This window comes from Equus przewalskii, chromosome 21 (genome assembly GCF_037783145.1).
Source record: "Equus przewalskii isolate Varuska chromosome 21, EquPr2, whole genome shotgun sequence".
In the NCBI taxonomy this organism is placed as follows: domain Eukaryota; kingdom Metazoa; phylum Chordata; class Mammalia; order Perissodactyla; family Equidae; genus Equus; species Equus przewalskii.
Window position 1 is genome coordinate 36,439,304 of NC_091851.1, and position 17,980 is coordinate 36,457,283.

Sequence of the window (17,980 nt, forward strand, 5' to 3'; positions counted from 1 at the left end):
CAGGTCACCTTTCTCCAGGGGACGTGGATTCGAGGGACGCGCTGTCCACAGAGCCGTGAAAAGGGAGTCAGGTCCCGTCAGGCATGTTTAGGAAGTTTCCCAAGCTTCTGTCACTCGAGGGCCAGTGTCACGGTCATCGCCGATGATTGTGGTGCCCGTGGTGGTGCGTGCTGTCTTATTAATGTTTTCCTTTAGGCCAAACCCACTCCCAGTTTTAACTGTCAGTCCATTCATTGTGGTGCTACCTCCTTTAGCCTCATCCCCCGTCTTAATGGACTCATGGGTTGGAGGACCAGCTGGAATTGTTTCCCTAATTCACATTCAAGGGAAAGAATAGCTATTACAGTAAGAAATGTACTCCCATACTTATTGCTGCGTAAGTTCCCCGGCTGGTGCAGAGCGCCAGATACCAGCGGCTTAAATGGGACAGAAGTGTTTCTCCGCCGTGTGCAGCCTCAGGTGAAGGGCCAAGGCCCCGGGAGCCCCACGGGGTGTGTCTTGGCCTTCTTGTGTCTCACTGCTCTGTCACCTTAGGACACTGTTCTCGTCCACCTGGTCCAAGGGGGTGCAGGTGACACTAGGCAGGAGGAAAGTGGAGGAGGGGAGGTGGGGGCACAGCAATCCATCCAGGGTCACTGGGAAGGGGCACGCCAGCTGCAAAGCAGGATGGGAAATTCAGCTTGAATCTGGGTAGTCGTGTGCCCGGCTAAAAATTGAGGTTTCTAATATTCTGTGAAGAGGATGACGGATATTGAGGGACAACCAGCAGCCTCTGCCCCTTCTGTGGACTCGAGCCCACCTGCCACCAGACCTCCTCGCCCTCCGTGGGTGAATCACTATCTTAATCACATCAGAAGCACGGTTCATGTCGCGTCACCAGGTGACGTCATTCTCTGCAGAGCCCATTATTGTCACATGGGTGCATTTTCTTTCTTATGCATCTTTTGTTTTCCCCGGAGTTAGCAATTTCTTTGTTTTTTTACTTGCAAAATTTACTTCCAGACACTTAGCTCTCCCCCAGTGCTCTATCATTTCATCCTCGCCAGGGCTTTTCAAGCTGTTTTTACCACAACACTTTGCAACCAGGCCTGGCACAGAGCTCACCTTCACCACGAGTGGTGTCTTCTGACGGTTTCTACTCAGTTCTGATACTAATGTCTTAAAATGCTGGTTGCAGCCCACTGAACTGATGCTAGCTGGAGAGGCTCTGGGCTGGCCGAGCCCGGCCTGGCTCCTCCTGGGCCTCCCGCTGCCCTCGGCCTGGGCGACCCTCTCTGATCGACCAGCTCCCGTCTGGACACTTTTCTCTGCTCCCCTCCTGGGATGATCAACTTTCTGATGGACCCCATGTTTTCTTTCTTCACTGATTTCCTGATTTCCATGAGTCTTCCAAATGACTTCTTTTTAACTGAGGAACACAAAATTTTTAGCAACTCTCCAGCCTGTTTTACTTTTTCACCATTTCTCCAGTAACAGAAAAATAAAAGTGAGAAGGATAAAATTACAATAGGAGGAAGCCGAGAGCAAACAGAATTGATTTATGGTGGTTTTGGTTCTGCACGGAGCCAGCGACACCCTGATGAAAAGCCGGACCTTCAGCCATGTATCATTTCTGGCAACATCCAGACGACGGGCTGCAAAGTTGACTGCGGCTCTGAGTCAGGTCTTCTCTCCCTCAGCTCTGTGCACATTCTGGGAGGACTCGTCTCTGTGGGGGGCCGTCCTGCGCACTGTGGGATGTTTAGCGGCACACTTGACCACTACACACGAGACGCCAGTACCGTCTGTCCCTCAGTTACGGCCACCAAAAATGTCTCCAGACATTGCCCAGCGCCCCTGGGGGCAAAGTCACCCCGGCCGAAGCCTCTGCTCCGAAGGTCTGGACGAGCCTGTGCCTGCAGCTCCGTGCAGCTTCACAGCCTATTGACGACGTGTCAGTGGAGCCCGGATGGGTCCATCGCATCCTCGAGGGGCCGCACCAGGTGTCATTCGCTGACGTCTGTGATTTGCCGTCTTGTTATGTGGGGGATACACCGGGGGCTCATGCAAACCCGTGGGCTCAGGGCCTGTTCCAGGTCAACTCCCCACAGAGTCAGCGCCTGCTGAGGAGGGGACTTTCCCTCCTCTGAGTTATTAGGATCTGAAATCACTGACACCCCAGAACCCGCTCTGCTGCTTCTTAATGGGATCACAAGCAAATTGCAATAAAAATAATCTAGGGCTTGGGAAGCTATTATTAAAATGGGCCATTTACTGTCACTTGGGGACGTGTCGCTGTTTCTGTTTCAGCATCAATATCTGAGACGATGTCCTTGGGAAACGGCGACTCTTCCCCACGTGCAGAAACCCACACCTGAGAACCTGAAACGGTGCCCAGGAAGGACTCGGGGCTGAGACGAAACCGGGGGACCGTCTACGTTGTTGTCATTAATCTCACTGTCCTTCTGCCTCAGCCGTTTCATCTTCAGAGAGCAATGCGAGGGCCCTTTTAGAATGGGGACCGTCTCAATGTCATGTGTGCCGGAGGGAGGCATGAATGGAGGAGGTGTCTGTGCGGGTTAATTAAATCCACCACTCCTGCAATAATTACGGGGTACACGCTGTCCTGCAACCCCTGGGTCCCAGTGCGAGGTCAGGGTGCAGGCACAGGGCCGAGTCGGGCGCGCCTCACGCTGAGTCCCTCCCTCACTTGGGATGTGTGCTGCTTCCAGGCGTCGTGTGCACGCTCACCCCGTTAGGCAGTCGTGTGCGGAGATGGATCTCACGCACGTGTGCTGCAGGTGGTGAGCAGCGAGCAGCGGAAGGTTGCCGAGCCCTGACTCCGTCTGCTTCTCAACTCTTGGAAAGAGGCTGGGGCAACAGCTTTCCTTCTCTACGGTCAAACGGAGCTCCAGCCAGGCCGGCGGGCAGGAAGCTGGGCTCTCAGTCCCGCTCTGTCTGCTTTTGCAGAGGGAATTCTGCTCCCGGAGGTCGTGTCAGGAAGTCGGTTGTGGCCCAAGGTCAAGTTGCCTTCTCCAGGCCAGCCTCCTGGTGACGGAGCTCATGCTCCTCGTGCGCCCATGCCATCCTCGCACCCAGTTCTCGGGGTTCTGAACCAGAAGCAGGAACAATGTGATAATGTCATTCACCACCGTCCACAGGTCCCAACACATGTATTTTAAAGTTGAACAGGATTACACAAGTCCTTCTTATGACCACTATTGATGGGGTCTGTTTAAGTGATGTTCTTGCGCGTTTGTGGTTGTCATGGTGTGGGATGGTGGGATGTGCGAACAGAGAGTGTTTCATGGAAACAGTCCTTGTTGGGGAGGCAGCAACCTGGGGCAGCCGGGAGCCCATCACGGGGGGCAGGGAGAGCCTTTCTGGCCGGGTGGGAGGAGCGTGGCTCCTGGCTCCCTCCTCTCACCCTCCGGGATGTGGGGTCTGTGGGAGACATCATGCAGGGGAGGTCTGCCCCAGCCAGGCAGGAGAGAGCCTGCGCTCCAGCGACAATGATCCTACCCTTTGTATCTGAGGCCACCACAGGCAGGAGACGTCTGAAGTCCTCGCCTGCAGGCTGAGAGAAGGAGACCTCAGAGAAGAAAGAAAACCCTCGGAAATCTTGTCTGTGAAACTCAGTCTTTGTTGCAGGAACGTGTCCCCCACTCTGAGCTAAACACGGCCGCTCTGGGCTTGGCGGGAGCCTGGCCCCGGCCCAGTGTCTGTCCTTCACTGACTCGGGGCCTGTGCTGAGATCGCTGAGCAAGGGGATGCTGGAGCGCCGAGGACATCGAGGGCCTGGCTGGTCCAGCCCCCTCCTGTGTGTGGGGGCGGATGAGGCTCAGGGAGGCAAAGGGACTTTTGAGGACCCCCAGGTACTGGGTGGCAGAGCTGAGGCCTGGGGGTCCCAGGCTCCTGACCCCTTCCTTAGTGCTCTGTGTCCCAGCCCGTCATCACTCATCAGGAGCCAGGCCTGTGCCGAGCACCTTAGGTCACCAGCCCTTCAATCCCGACCTCCACAAACACGTGAGGCTGGGATTACACCCGCTTCTCCCCCGGGCCCGGCCTGCTCCAAGCACCTCTCTGGCATTTGCTTTGTAAGCTTTAAACGAACTTGTAAGATGCGACTTGGTGTGACATCATCCCCCTGGTCCTGGGAAGATGAGGGACACGCGGGCAGCGGACCTGGACTCACCCTCAGCTCGGAGTCAGGAGAAGCCAGGCCCGGCCTGTCTGTGACGACCCCGCAGACCCATGGACGCGAGAATGAGAACTGGCGCTTGTCCTTTGCAGCTGAGTGGGGGTGTGTGTCATGCAGCGTAACCGTGACAACAGCCAACCGCACGAACCCCCGTGACTGAACCCACCACAGCTCTCGACGCGCCCACGTCCCCCTCAGCACCAGGGACACAGCCCATCCCCCACCCTCCACACTGCCCGCTGCCCCGAGCATCTTCGCGCTGGACGGGGCTCTCTGAGCACGTCCCGTGGGCCCCTGTGCCCGAGGGGCTGCCCCGGGGTCTCCTCGTCTGTGTCCAGTGGGGCTTTGCTGTGGGGCACGTGCCCTGTTTTTGCTTGTTCGCTGTTTCATTTTTCTCTAATCAGATGTTCAAGGGCCCGTCTCGTCCACTCACGCCGAGAGGGTCCCTTTGCATCTCACAGCGTCAGTCCATTCTCACGGTTCCAACCCTTTTCTCTGAGCGTTTGTCAAGCCCAGAGCTGGCCTCTCCCTCCTCTGGGTCAGGCATCATTCTGCTTCCTGGTCGTTCGTCCTGACGTCTCCGCTGGAGAGAGTCCAGCCTTGTCCCTCCTGACGGCTGTCCCTGTTGTGGAGTTTATTGTCAAATCACCACCACACCGTTATCACTCTCGTCTGTGGGAGCAGAAGCGGGCAGAGCTCTGTTCCTGCCTGTGAGGAGTCGAGAGAGAAGGGACAGGACCTGCTCACCATCAAGTGCCCCCCGAGAGGCGCTGTCGGGCTGGGCTGCTCCGTCTGTGTCACCCCATGGTTTAGGCTCACAACTCCGGAGGACATCGCTGTTATTATTCCCTGTCAACAGAAGAGGGAACTGAAGCTCAGAGAGGTTATGTAAGTAGCCTGAGGCCACACAGCTACAGAATATCCATCTGGAAGAAACTTCAGGCAATTTGACTAGGAGGGGGCTGGGGGTTATCTGTTGCCATTTTTCAAAGCAATTTCTCTGTTTATTTAGGGTGGACTTGGGGGCGTTATGGAATGGATGGGACTAAAGCCTCCCATCACTTCTTGGTGTCACCCCTGATAATAAATGGTCATCAGCACACAAGTCAGGCCCTAGGGGCGAGAGGCCTGGTGATGCCAGTGGGAGATGCCACCACATCTCGGCTGTTCAGTGCTCTCACCAATCCCGGTGGTCCTGGCTCATCCAAGCAGGCGCTCCACCCCTCCTCCCTGCACAGCCTCTGCCCCTTAGGGAGACCTGGGTGGGGCCCAGTCCCCGGGTTGGCCGCTCCCTCTCTGACCCTTTCCTTCTCACTGTCTCCCCTTAGACTCCACAGCTACAAGGGCTCCAAGGACTCAGGTTGCTTCAGGTGATCTCACCTGTCTTGTGTTTGAACCTGACCTTTGTCGACTTCAGCAGCATCTTTTTTTTTTTTTTTTTTTGCCAAGGGAGATTTGCCCTGAGCTGACATCTTTGCCAATCTTCCTCTGTTGTGTATGTGGGATGCTGCCACAGCATGGCTGCTGATGAGCAGTGTAGGTCTGCACCCGGGAACCAGACACAGGCCACCGTGCCAAGCTTAACCACTAGGCCATGGGGCCTGCCCCTTAAGCAGTGTCTTTGTTTAACCAAATGTGAGGCCTTGAAGCCACCGTCACCCCCTGGTCTAAGGTGGCCCATCGGACTTCCGTCATCCTTCGTCAGCATCTGGGCAGCGAGGACGCCCATCTCCACAGCGAGGACGAGCGCCGTGCTCAGGTTGGCACAGCGGCCTGTGGGCGTGTCTGTGTTTATATCACGGAAGCATCCAGAGGCCTCGGTGCCTCCTCCTGCACCTTTGCTCAGTCAGAGACTCATCGGCAGGGAACGGAAAGTGCGCAGGGAAGAGAGAAGAGGACCGACTGTCTGAACGGAGACAGTGGAGGCAGGCGAGCCGCGGAAGGCTGAGACAGTTGTAGACTCGTCGATAATCGTAAAAGCGTCTGGAGAAATCGTGCTGCTCTGTGGCTCGCAGATGCTCCGTACGGCGCGGCCACAGTCTGAACGGCTGTTGGAATCGTCTCTGTAAACACAGGCTGTGCCCTGAGGCTCTGGGCTGTCACACAGTCATTTTATCAGCACCTTGACTTAAATATAAATGTGAGGCCTGAGCGAGGAATCAAAACCAGCCCCAGGGTCAGGAGAGGCAGGATCACTTTCTGTTGGGTCTGTGGCAGGTGTGACACGCTCTTCCCTCTGGACTGGGAGCTGAGAAGGTGAGAGCCCAGAGCTGCCCGCAGGTGTCCTGCCACAGCGTGAGAGCAGCTCAGGGATGGAGCCCAAACCTGTGAAGGCAGAGCCGACGATGGAGAGAGCGTGAGGGCTGGATCCACCCAGGCCTGCAACCCACGCTACCCCTGGAGTTCTCTGCTAATGAAAAATTTCTTTTAAAACTTTTTTCTTAAAGCGAGGTTGAGTTGTCTTCCTGTTATTTGCAGTGGAAGATTCCTGACCCACACTCACCTAACTGTCAGGAGTCATCGATCAAAGAAAACAGTATCACATCCAGTTAAAACGGCCCGTCCACCCAGGATCCGTGACAAGGGGCCTAAGGACCATGAAGCCACGTGGAGCCTTTTCTTCTGGAAGAAGATCTTGTGGCGATGACAGTGCGTTTGTCCCTTAGATGCAGAGCCAGGGCCAGAGCAGGCTGTTCTCCGAGGAAAAGACTTTCATGGAAAACTCCAAACACGGGCAATTCAGAATTGAGCGCTCAAGCCCCAAGTGCGAGCTTTTATGTTAAATTAAAATGAGCTTAGAAACATAACAGCTGGTTCCTTAGCACAAAGAGCCTTAGTGACTAGTCAGTTGTGACCTGACGTCCGACTCTCACCGTCTCCGTCTGTGGCCAGAACTCGGGGGACACACGCCCGCAGGGAGGCGGCTCAGCGCCCGGCAACTCGGAGGAGGCCTGTGTCCCCGTCGGCTCCCGGCGGCGACCAGGACCCAAGGTGCGTTCCTGCCTCAATGGAGCTTCTGTTCTCGGGTGGAGCGCAGCCTGAGGACACCCGGAACAGACGCTTTCGTGTGCGGCGCTGAAAACAAGAGAAGGGCACTCAGAGATGCTCTGTCTTTTAGAAACGGATTTGCATGGGTCATGTGGAACATCCCGGGGTCCAGTTCTCATCCTGACGCGACACCCGCAGCCCGCGCTGTGGCCCCGGGCTGCTCTGCTTCCATGCTGTTGCCACCGTCCCCTCCGCGTGCAGACCGAGGGCACCCGGGACTCACTGTCACCTCGGGCTTCGGTGTCCCTCGTCCCCATCAGGAGCTGAAGTTGTCACAAGAGTGAGTCAAGATTCTGCCCAAGGATGTTGGTGGCAGTGTGATTTGTACTAACCAGAAACCATGAAGAAAAGGGAAAGAGAGAAAACGACCCTCCAGCCTGGAAATCGAGGATTCTCTGTGCGTTGCCATGACGGAACATCTCACGACTGTGAGCACGGATGTTGCTGAAGACGACTTCATGGAACTTCACGTACCTGATACGACTTCACAGAGCAGACACGTACGCAATAGATGTGAGGTTAAAGTCAGGTGAAATCTGAGGCCTATGCATGCTAACTAAATCCTGATGTTTTAAAGCAAGTAGACTTTTTATATATGCATTAAAAATACCAGAGTTGGGGCTGGCCTGGTGGCGTAGTGGTTAAGTCCGCCCACTCTGCTTCCAGTTGGCAGGTTCGGATCCCGGGTGCAGGTCCAGCACCGCTCATCAAGCCATGCTGTGGCGGTGTCCCACCTAAAATAGAGGAAGACTGGCACAGATGTTAGCTCAGGGCCAATCTTCCTCACCAAAAACAAAAATACTGGAGTTGGCTTTTATTTTTTCTCCATTTTCTAGGAGTACTTTATAAACTTTCTATTACCATTTAGATCAGAAAAGAAATGAACATCATTAAAAATAAAGGCATAACAAAGGCACGGAGCAGCCTTCAGCCACGACACGTGCCTGTCTTTTCAGCTGGAGCATTGTTTTAGCTTCACAAACTCTCCTTTCTTCCCTGGGGAGTCCCCGGGGTGGGGACCCTGCCTCCTTTCTGTCTTGGTGGCGCCAGGAACGTAATGAGGGCTCGATGAATAATTGATAATTGCCAAGACCCCGAAAGGAGCCCAGCCGGGTGGACTGCCGACTCCTCCAGGCATCTCTTAAGTGCATTCCATTTGTTTTTGATTTTTTCAGCTTAAATGAAAATGAAAGCCAGGAGAGAGCTGCTGGCTTGCCGAGAGCCGGGAAAGAGAGAAATAAGTGAGTGAGAGCCGTCCCCGCAGGGCCCCGTGAGGAGCCCGAGCCCCGGCACCTGCAGCGACGCACGTCCCTGCTCAGGAGACGAGGGGTCTTGAGTCCGTCCCAGCACACGGCGAAGCCCCGTTCAGTTTCTTTCTGAAAGCGGTGTTTTTGCCCAGCGGAGCTCCGAGGCCCTGGGACCTAAGGATCCACGAAGAAAGTGGAGGATGCTTGAAAGCCACTCACGATCAACTCAGGAAAGATGGAGCGATGAGATCGGGGCCCAGGGCTCGGCCTCTGAGTCCTTCCCTCCCCCTGCTCTCTGAGCTCCCGTCCCTGCCGGCCTCTGCTCCGGGCGCTGGGACAGGACAGGGAACACAGCAAAGTCCCCACTGTCCCAGAGGTCACTTTCTAGGCTGGAGGACAAGCAATAGCCATTGAACTGACCATTGTGTGATGTGTGGGGAGCAGGCTTGCTGTGAGGGCCTTGAGCCATGGACCACTCATGTTTCTCCCTTAGGGCCCGGACAGGGCCACCTGCTTCCAGCACATGCTCATCTCCCAGACCGGTGACCTAAAGCTGGGTTCTGCTCTCAAGGAGGGAAGGAGACAGCTGTTCACTGTTGGCCGTGAGCCTGGCTGCACCTGTGTGGCCCTTCTGTCTCTCTCACACATACACACACATGTGCGCATGTGCACACAAGCACACAAACACATACACGCACAGACACACACACATGCACACACACACATACATGCACACACACACACACACACACTCTCCACGGTCCTCCACTCAGCGGGACCTTTGTCTGCTCTGCACACCCAGGACTCGACTTGTGGGAGGAAGACAGAGGAAGGTCTGGGCCGCAGGCGCCCGCCCGACTTCCAGGACAGACGACAGAAAGCCTCTCTGGATTCCTCCATGTGACATTTTGGAGAAATGCACTAGGAGGATGCGGGGCGAGTCACGGAATGTAGGAAAGTGAAATGTGAACAGAGAGCCGGGGGCATGAGGGCAGCTCCTGGGGTCTCCTCTGCCGCCATCACGGTGAATCCTGTGGGCCCTTATGTCACTCTGCTCGTGAGTGGAGTCCCCAGGGCAGGACCTGATTGGGCTGTGTTGGTCACATGTTGACCCCCGGGCTGGGGAGGTTGTGGGTTTGGCTGAAAGTCCCCCTGGACCACAGCTACAGGCCCCAGTGGGAGCCCGAGGACCTGGTGTCAGAAGAGAAGATGCCGGCAGAGCAAACCACGCCCCCTCCACCTGCTTGGCCGCATCACTGGCCCCTCCAGCTGAGCCAGCCCGCCCCCTCAACTCCTGCCTCCTCACCTCACTGTGCTGTGATCCCCTCCTGGAAGGCTTCCCTCTCCTGTCCGTCCCCCGACTTCCATTGTCCTCCGAGACGCAGTGTGGAGCCCCCTCGGACGAGCACAGCCGCTCCAGCTCCCTCACCTCAGGGCTTCTCAGCCTCAGCACCGGTGGCGTCGGGCTGCCTCGCTCTCTGTGGGGCCGCCCTGTGCTTGTAGGATGTTCAGCAGCATCCCTGGTCTCTACCCACTAGAAGCCAGTATCATCGTCCCCAGTTGTGACAACCAAATACCTCTCCAGAGGTTGCCCCGTGTCCCCTGATTGGTAGTGGCGGTGGTGGGGGGACAAAGTCATCCCGATGGAGAGCGTCTGTCTTCTTTGAGCCCAAACCACTAAGATTTCCTGCTGCGGCGTTTAGTTCCGTTTCTACATTTGTTTAAGTTTTCGTCTCTGCTTATTGCTGTCGCAAACGGACTGCGACCAGCCAGGAGAGCGACGGCTTCAACCCCACTCTGCCTACAGTCGCCCCGCACTGTGTGGTGATGGCTCAGGGAGGAGAGGACACTGTGTTCACACACTTCGCGGGGCTCACAGCCTGGCACCACGTCTGCCTGCCGTGCCAAGGCCCCGACCCAGGACGGTCCTCATCTGCTCAGACACCCTTGCTGGCTGCGGTGAACGCCAGAGTTATCATTGGGTCCCCGGTGGAAACCCAAACCTCCTGTGACCCTGTGGCCATGCCAGCTGCCACCCACCCCTTCCGTGCTCCAGGCAGTGCTCACAGCAGCCGTTCACGGGCTGGTCTCAGCTACAATGACGCAGGTGCGAGCACCCAGTTAGCAGAGGTGGGAAACTGAGGCACAGGGCGTTTCAGTGTCCTGCGCACCTTCCCAGCGAGGAGGGCAGAGCCGGCTGTGCCCCGAGGGGTCTGACAGTGGGGGCAGCGCTCCTCGCCGCAGTTCTCAGCTGCGCGGCCCGAGGGCTCCTTGAGCGGCAGCGGTCTCCACACCGCGAAGACCCCGCAGGAAACGAAGGGCTCTCGCCAGCCCTGCATCCCGCCGACTCACCTCCTGACAGCACCGAGCCTTTCTGAGAGCTACGATTTCCTGGACCCGCTGCTTTACTCCGTCCTCCCCACAGTGGTCACCTCTGTGTTTTGCTCACACCTGTGTCTCAGAATCCAGCAGAATTCTTGACGCCTCATTAATGGAACTGTATACATTTCTTTGCACACGTCATCACATGACAGTGCTTTGCACAGCGTAGTTGTTCAAAACATACTTGTTAGGTGGTTAAATGTTTGATCGATCATTGGTTTTCGGTTGAGTATCTGTGCAAGTGCATATCGTAAAGTGACTGCAGGCGGCTTGTGGTTACTGTGTGTTGATTACTCCAGTTAAATGCTTTCTAGGCATCAGAGAACAGGCTGATTTGCTGTTTCTGATTTTCAGCTCAAGTCTTTTCAGTTTTGATACATGCAGGTTTGAAAACCTGTGAAATTTATAATATGGATGCTGCGAAACCATAATGCCAGTGGCCAATTTAAAAAATTCTTATGGAAATTTATATTCATTAGAAATGATGGCAAGTTCTGGAACACGATTCTGTGGAGTCAATTTAAGGAAATTTGTTTCAGGGAGATAACTGAAGAGCAGCAAGCCCAGAAGCCAATGTGGATGTGACACCCCCGAGAGACAAGCTTGCCTTGATGAATGGTGCTGAGCGCGGGCAACACGGAGTTCCTGTCCCGGGGGGGCCGTTCATTTTCTGACAACTGGCAACTCTATCTGTTCGCTACAAACATGTTGTGGGACAAGGAGGAAAATTGTCTGCAGCCCTCGGAGAGTAAAACAGTTGTCCTCTTGACGTCCATGCAGTCCTGCTTCTAAGCGACTCTGGGATTCAACAGGGGTGTGATCCTCGGGTACTTAACCAGGTCCCCTGAGGGCGGCGATGGGTCTGGATAGGAAACAGCTGGGGGCAGTGAGCAGGGAAGCTAGGAAGTTGCTTCTGCCCTGGACACATTCTCCAAAGAGGATGCCTTTGCAGCAAGAATCTTTTTGAAGTATTACGTTGACCGAGGGGTATTAAGACAACGATGGAAAGACTTTCAGGAAGGCATTCTGAAATATGCAATTGCAGCATGAGTGGTCGGCTGGGAGGCTGTCTCTGAAGGAGTCAAATGTTGGTGGCTCTGTGGTTGAGTGTGCTCCCTCAGCCACCTCTCAGAGGGCAGAGACCCCATTCCAACCCACCCTGAGGACCACTGCACCAGGGGCAGAACGAGCTTCTGGCTCTGAGACGTGCAAGGTGAAAATGCTGGAACACTCACCCCTGCCCCGAGGAGGAGGAAAGTTTAGGGCTTCGAGAGCTGCAGGCACATTCTCCTCCCATGTTCAGGGGATGCTGTTCATGCGACAGCCTGCAGCGACTTTCAGAGCCCAAGCCTGGGCCTGCTGAGTCCCCAGAGCTGAGGTCTGTTTGCGAGGGGTTGCCTCTCCTGCTGGGAGTGCAAAAACATCAACATCATCTTCCAGGCCGGAAAATCACTTCACAAAACCACAAAAAAGTTCCTTTAAAGTGGGACCAACCATCATGTCTGCATCACAGAGAAACTCCCTCTTAAGCCGTCTTACCTCCCTACTAGAGAGATCAGTCAATACGGACAAACCTTTGCCGCCGTCTCGTCTCATTCTGCACCGGGTGTTGGCCACGCTCCGAAAGCATCCTCGAGTTCACGGGCAGCTGGCTCTGCAAGAGCGAGCTGAGCTGGAGTTTGAAAAGCCCTTAATTACAGAGCTTGGTTATTTTCTTTGTAAAGGGGGTTTTGAATTAAGAGATGAGGTGATTGTAGGGACGCATGAACCCAAAACCTTAAAAAGTACTTTATTCCTCATTCCATGCCTCTATTTACCCAAATTAACGACCCTCCTCCCTGCCCCCCAAAGAACGAGTAGAAAGCAGATTGGAGAAGGAACATAATATTGTCTTCAGGTTCCAAGAGTGGAGACCCCCACAGAGAGCGTGTCAAGTCCTAATGACTCTTGGAAACTCATCAGTGAAACCCCTCAGGGAATTCCGAGGTGAAAAGGGCCTGGAGGTCGTTCCATTGGTGGGACGGGGCACATCACTGAGTGAGGTCATACTTGGAGGCGGGAACATGGGCTCAAGCTCTCAACATCAGGTCTCATCACCCCCCATCTGTCTGGGGACGTCTGAAGACATTGCCCTGTCGCCTGGGCCCCTATTGTGACAGAGAACCTTCTGTTACAGATGACTTCCTCACTGGCCACCGTCTCAGCCTCAGGTTTTTGCCTGACCATTTAGAGATCTCACCTTTTAAAAAGCATTTTAGTTTTCAGAAGTGGATTAATCCACGTCGAGACTGTCACCCTAAATGTGAACCAGAGGAAGAGCCATCACAAGGTGTTGTGGGTAGAAAGTGGGGCTGGGGTCTCCAGGAAGTAGAGGATTATCACCCAGGTCCTCGTCCAGAGAACCTCATGGTGTGTGTGTGTGCACGTGCGCAGGTGTACTCGTCTGTGTGGTGTGTGCATGCATGTGTGTGCACATGTGTTTTGCCTCCTAAGTTAACATGAAGATCCTGGAGGTCAGGCCTCTGCATCCATCTCCTCCCTGAGTCCTTTTAGCTCCCAAATCAGCTGAGAAAAGAATAAATATTTCATCATTGCAAACATGTAGTAAGCTGGAGATGGGTCCACAGCAGGATCACCTTCCCCTCACCACTGTGATTGGCTCAAGGGTGATCAGTGACACAGGGCTAAGCCAATGAACGTGCGGCATTCCCCTCGGCCACCGGGATTGGCTCAGAAGTGGGCATGTGACCACATGGGGCCAATCAGAGTGAAGACAGAACCTTTAAAAGAAATAGACTTTATTTTTTAGAGCAATTTTTTGCTCACAGCAAAACTGAGCAGAAGGTAGAGAGAGCCTGTCTCCACACAGGATGCATAGCCTCCCCTGTTCTCAACATCTCCCACCAGAGTGGGACATTTGTTACAATCGGTGACCCTGCATTGACACATCATAATTACCCAGAGTCCACAGTTCACATTAGGGCTCCCTCTTGGTGGCGCACATTCTGTGGGTTTGGACAAATGTATAATGACATGCATCCACCATTATAGTGTCATTCAGAGTATTTTCACTGCCCTAAAGCTCCTCTGTGCTCCGCCTATTTATTCCTCCTTGCCCCACCTGACCCCTGGAAACCACTGATCCTTCTACTGTCTCCATGGTTTTGCCTTTTCCAGAATGTCGTATAGTTGGAATCATACAGTACGTAGCCTTTTTGGATTGGCATCTTTCACTTAGTAACATGTACTTAATTCTCCTCATATCTTTTCATGGTTTGATAGCTCTCTTTTTTCAGCTCTGAATAGAATTCCATTGTCTGGATGTACCACAGTTTGTCCATTCACCTATTGAGGGACATCTTGGTTGCTTCCAAGTTTTGGCAATTATAAATAAAACTGCTATAAACATCCATGTGCAGGTTTTTGTGTGGACATAAGTTTTCAACTCCTTTGAGTAAATACCAAGGAGTGCGATTGTTGGACTGTACGGTAAGCGTGTGCATGCTTCTGAAGAAACTGCCAAACTGTGGTCCAAAGTGGCTGTACCTTCTGCATTTCACCAGTGATAAATGAGAGTTCCTGTTGCTCCAAATCCTTGTCAGCTTCTGATGTCAGTGTCCCAGATTTTGGCCGTTCTAATAGGAGTGTGTTGGTATCTCATTGTTGTTCTAATTTGCATTCCCTGATGACAGGTGAGGTGGGGCATCTCTCCATATGCTTATTTGCCATCTGTATGTATTCTTTGTTGAGGTGTCTGTTAAGGTCTTTGGCCTGTTTTTTAGTCACATTGTTTTCTTATTGTTGAGTTTTAAGAGTTCCTTATATAGTTTGTATAACAATCTTTCATCAGACATGTCTTTTGCCAATATTTTCTTCCAGTCTGCAGCTTGTCTTTCCATTCTTTGGATAGTGACTTTGACAGAGTAGAAATTCTTATTTTTAATGACGTCCAGCTAATCAATTTCTTTCTTTCATGGATTATACCTTTGGTGTTGTATCTAAAAAGTCATCACCAAACCCAAGGTCATCTTGAATTTCTCCTATGTTACCTTCTAGGGGTTTTACGGTTTTGCACTTTACATTTAGGCATGTGGTCCACTTTGAGTTAATTTTTGTGAAGGGTGTAGGTCTGTGTCCCGATTCATTTGTTTGCTGTCCAGTTGTTTCTGCACCACTTGTTGAGAAGTCTGTCTTTGCTCCATTGTATTGCCTTTGTCCTTTGTCAAAGATCAGTTGACTATATTTATGTGGGTCCATTTCTGGGCTCCCTACTCTGTTCCATTGATCCATTTGTCTACCCTTTTGCAAATATTGCATTTTCTTGACTACTGTTGATTTATAGTAAACCTTGAAGTCAGGTAGTTTCAGTGTTCAGACTTTGCTCTTCTTCAATATCATGTTAGCTATCCTGAGTCATTTGCTTCTTGAAAACCTCTAGAAACAGTTTATTGATATCCACAAAATAACTTACCGGGGTTTTGATTTGGGTTGCATTGAATTTATAGATCAAGTTGGGGGAACTGACATCCTGATAAAATTGAGTCTTCCTATCCATGAACATGGACCGTCTCTCCATTTATTTAGTTCCTCTTTGATTTCTTTTACCAGAGTTTTATGATTTTCCTCATATTTTGTTAGATTTGTATCTAAGTATTTATTTTGTTTGGGGGGGCTGCTAATGTGAATGGTATTGTGTTTTTAATTTCAAATTTCACTCATTCATTGCTGGTATAGGGGAAAGTGGTTGACTTTTACATATTATTAATCTTGTATCCTACAACCTTCTCATAATTGCTTATTAGTTCCAGGATTTTTTGTTGTTGTTGGTTCTTTTGTTTTTTCTGCAAAGAGAATCATGCCATCTGTGAACAAAGACAGTCTTATTTCTTCCTTCCCAATCTGTATACCTTTTATTTCCTTTTCTTGTCTTGTTGCATTAGCTGGAACTTCCAGTACAAAGGTGAAAAGAAGTGGTGAGAGGGGACATCCTTGCCTTGGTCCTGATCTTACTGGGGAAGCTTCTAATTTCTCACCGTTAAGTATGATGTTAACTGTACGTTTTTTGTCGGTAGTCTTTATCAAGTTGAGAAAGTTTCCCTCTATTCCTAGTTTACTGAGAGTTTTTATCATGAATAGGTGTTGGATTTTGTTAAATGCTTTTTCTGCCTCGATTGACATGATCATGTGATTTTCCTTCTTTAGACTGTTGATGTGATGGATTACATTAATTGATTTTTGAAGACAGGAGTTTTGATTAATGGTTGGGGAACAGGAACCTTTTCCTTTCTAGAGAGTGGGGACGCAGACAGCAGTCTGTGACCATGAGGAAAGCCAGAGGGAATGAAGGCTCCAGAGTTGGGGACAGAGGGAAACAGCACAACGAGGTAGAGCCCGTCGAACTCACCCGAGGCCCACTCTACCCAAATGCAGACGCCAACACCTTCCCTTTAAGGTTTAAGTCAATTTGACTTTTTTATTGTTATCTGAAACCCCAAACACACCACGTGATACACACCTCACTCCTGGGGTGGTCAAGGAAAAAGAGGCCGAGAAGGTGCCAGGGATATTGAGACAGGGATTTCTGCTGTGAGTAGAGGACTGGGCCGTGAAATGCTGTGTAAAGTTCCTTCCAACTCAATGACATGACAAATGACACTTGTTCTCTGGAAAATGTGCATATGTGTGAAGGTGGGAAAACACATGGCATTTCTTAGAGGAATAAAAAAAACATTAAATATGGTTGTAAAATGTCTGTCAAGCTGCTTGGAAGAACAGCTCAGATGCTGCTTCTCGCTGCAGGATGGGGCACGGTGGTCCACCGGGAAGCTCCCGGCCTCCTACCAACCAGAGAAACCCTCTCCAGCCAGCAACTTGACCAGGGAGCAGAGGAGGAGAAGCAAATAATTTGATATGTCTGCTTTACTGTGTGTAGGCTTGATCTTGAAGAGGGCAGAGTAGAACTCATCCCCACAAGCACCTCCCCAGGACCAGAGCAACTGCTGTGTTCTCCCCCCTGGCCCCAGTGTGTTGGGTCCTCACTGTGGAGACCACAGGGGCCCATGGGTCTGGCCTGGCTAATGCCTGCTTGTAGTAGTACCTCCCTGGGATTCTGGAGCATCCTGGGTCCACATAGTTTTGCCTGGAGCCACCACAATGTGCCCAGAATGTCACTCCATCCAGCAGCTGATCCAAATTATCCACGTTGGGGGCCTCGATGTTGGCACAAATTGGCAGCGTGTGATTCACTAGGAAGCATCATTTTTTTACCATCCTTATTATTCAGTCCACTTCCTCTGCTTGGCTTCATGAAATTTAAAAGTGTCCCTTGTTGGAAAAAGGGAGGGATTATTTCTCCAGCTGATGCTATAAGGAGGGACAAATCTTCACATCTTGAGCCAAATGATTCTTGCTAATTTTCTCCCACCCCCATCCAAGGACACTCCTGTTCTTGGACGTCAGCCATAGAATGTGAAAACAATGTAACTGTCTTTTATGCGGAATTAATCAACGTGCTGCCCTCAGGCCAGTTCTACTGACACTAACCCTGAAAACTGTCACAGGACATCTTTGTATCTGTGAACAAACCACAGACAGAGCAGGGACATCCCAGAGGAAGATAGATGCTTCTGTGAAGCCTCTGTGATTCCAAACCCAGGACCCACGCAGCAGTGTCACTGGGCTGGAATGTGTGGGGACCCCGCTTCCCCAGCAGCTTGCAGGAAAATCTGCGTTAGGGCTTCTGGGGTCTATACCAGGCATGCTTCAAATCTATGTGCAAGACCATTTGGGAGGTTTTATTTTTTTAAGTAAACCTTAATTTTAAATTTATTAATTTTATTAATTATAAGTAACTCTTACATTTATTAATTATAACACAGATAGAGAAAAGCATAAAAAATCCTAATAAGCTACATTTTGGGAAATCCGAGAGGAATAAGCTTTCTTCATGTATCTGTCTTTAAGCAAGTCTTTTAAGCTCTGTGCATATCCATTTTCTCATGTAGAAAGTGAGGATGACAGTGTCACCTTCGCAGGGAGCTGTGGAGCCCCATGGCGATGGGGTATGAATTAAGGACCTCTGCCATTTTCACCACACAGCATCCTTCATCCCAGAATCTTCACA